Source organism: Staurois parvus, unplaced genomic scaffold, assembly GCF_062004578.1.
Source record: "Staurois parvus isolate SC_StPar_1 unplaced genomic scaffold, SC_StPar_1.0 ptg001110l, whole genome shotgun sequence".
Lineage (NCBI taxonomy): Eukaryota > Metazoa > Chordata > Amphibia > Anura > Ranidae > Staurois > Staurois parvus.
The window spans coordinates 515170-517796 of NW_028318906.1; the positions used below are offsets into that span (position 1 = coordinate 515170).

The following is a 2627-nucleotide window of genomic DNA, read 5'->3' on the forward strand; positions in this document are numbered from 1 at the left end:
CCTATATGCGTAGGTGGGCAGAGTGTCAGTGCTCCCTAATGGGACAACAGAGGTGTGGCCTATGTCTGGAAATGAGGGACAGAGTTTCATAAGTATGCTGCATCCTGATGGCAAAGTCTATGAAAAACAGATCTTGGATGAAAAGAACCTCATGACAAAACCCCTTGTTGGGCTCAGCTTTAAAAAACAAGAAAATGTTGTGTATATAGTATGTATACCTGTGGGAAACAGGAGTTTTGTTTTCTGAGTTGTTTTGTAATTTTATAAAATCTGTGAAGAAACAGAATTGTGTAGTAGTTTCAGTATAAGTTTTGACTGTTTTGATGCCTTGTGTTGGAACTTTTTTTTTTTTATGTAAAAACAGAATGTTCTTTTATACAAATTTTTCTAATAAAAGAAAATAAAAAAAAAAATCAACCTTGCCTCTAAGATGGACAGAGTTAAGTGGGCAGTCATGTTCAAGGAACCTCTCAAGGGCGGTAAGGGTGTGCCTGACATCGCCACCCAACAGTGTTCTTTGCCTGCAACTGCATTTGCAGGACTTTACTGGAACGGACTATGGACTCTGGTGGAAACGCAATGTCACTCTTCTTCCTTTTGCCTCTCTGGAGGTCCCTTAGATGGGACAAATGGAACAGTTCCATCCCCTACAACTGGGACACTCCTTGGTATTACCTGGATATCTTTAAGTTTATCAAGGAGCAGGGGCTACAGGGAGTCAAGCCTGACTTGTGGAAACCGAAAACCATCTACAAGTTCATCAAAGCAAGCAACATTTTGGAGTCTATTCCAGGCCTACCTTCAGACACCTGCAAGGTGGTCTGGAGGAATGTTTCTTCAAAGATCCTCACCAACAGGCACAAAGACCTGGCATGGATGGCAATCCAAGGGGGGGTTGCCTCTCAGGACATTTATGCATGCCAGAAACCTGAGCAGATACAGGCACTGCCTTTTCTGCATAATCCATGAGGAAACAGCTCCGCACATTTTCTGGGGGTACTCTTGCTCAGGACCTGTTGAGGGCCTTGGAACCTGAACTCAAGGAATTTGTGCCACAGACAGCCATCGTACACTTTGGGGTGTACAGACTTTTCTGTGGAATTTTACCCTGGAGGACATTTATGGTGCCTGGTGGGTGCTGTGTTTTAAGGGCGCCTTATGGTGCACCAGGAAGTGCCTCATCCACCAGTGGGAGAGGATGTCCATTGAGGACTGTCACAGACTGATCCTTAGTCTGCTCAGAGACTAACTTGGACTTTAAGTTATTGGATGTCTGAGGATCTCCCCTTCCCAATAATTCTTCGGGTATGTGAACTCTGTCCCCCTTCCCTCTCCCCTCCTTTCTACCCCGCACCCCCAATGCTTGTTTGAATTGGTTTATTCGGTAATGTTTCTGCATGTTATGGTTATCTGGAGGTGCCATGTGGAATGTGTGGGCCAGGGGGCTGACCCAGGTACTGCACATCAGATGTCACACTACCAGGATACTCTGGTGGAACCTTAGGATGCCACAAATAGTCTCGGGGTAAGCGGCGTCACGCATGATGTGATGGTCCGGGAAATTTGACATGTACACCACATTAGGCGTCATACCGCTGAGTACATGTATTTATTGAACGATTCAAACTGTATTGTCGTGTGGTGTATTAAGCGCTGCATCGCAATACAGGGTGAGATGCACCCCGACTAAAATATTTGTTTAAACTTATGTAAAAAAATATATTTTAAAAAAAAAAAAAACATTATCGGTTTAGTATCGGATACTATCTGAGAACCATATATTAAAAGGGATTTTTTTTTAGAACAGGGAGATGGAAGAAGAGCTTGCTCTGTCCACTCCACGCATCGACCTGGTATTGCAGTACCTTCAGGATTGGTGCACCTCTCTTATACAGTTTTCCAAAAGCAGGAAAAAAAAAATGAAAACCGAGCCACCCTCCTTTCCTCAGAAAGGAAAGGAAAGAGCAAGTTCACAGCGATGATGGGAGTGGGTGAGGTGCATCCGAGCAGTCCCAACAAGCCTTTGCTTGGCTCCTCCAGACCCTGCCTGCCAGTCCTATGCTTCATTGTGTTGGGTCTTAGCTGTTTGTAGCTGCCAAGGGGAGGTGTGAATAGCTACCAATTAAAGGTTTTTTGTTTTGTTTTTTTAACTCCCAGTGTGCCTGTGTGCTTTTGTTGGTGTCACTTTCTTGGTCTCGGCTTGCTCGTGTTGTGTTGCCTGGAAGCTGTGGGCTGGAAGGGACATGCTCACCAGCCAGTGGAGGGTTAGCAAGCCCTCTGTCAGAAGGCAGCTAGGAAGCTTAGCTTGCAGCATGGAGGCGGCCTGCCTGGCAGCCCAATAGTGCTGCTGCTTGGCTTTACTCTGGGTTGCTTGAGCAGCTACAAGGGATGCCCGTGGAGGAGAGTCAGCAAGCTCTGTCCAAAAGAAGGAAAGCAGCTCAGAAGCCTAGCTTGCAGCACGGAGGAGGCCTGCCTGGCCTGAAAGTGCTGCTGCTCAGCTTGACTGTGGGATGCTGGAGCAGCTGCAGGGATTCCATGCCAAGGCCTGTGTCTCCCTCTAGTGGTCCACCTTGCCCACGTGGCTCTAGAGGCGAGGCCATGCAAATGATCAGGCTCGTTTCACCTCA

General features: G+C 46.7%; 1 pseudogene; it reads left to right on the forward strand.

The window, feature by feature from the left end:
- Positions 1-1717: 1717 nt before the first annotated feature.
- On the forward strand, positions 1718-1887 carry LOC149440201 (U2 spliceosomal RNA; annotated as a pseudogene).
- The last annotated feature ends 740 nt before the right edge of the window (positions 1888-2627 follow it).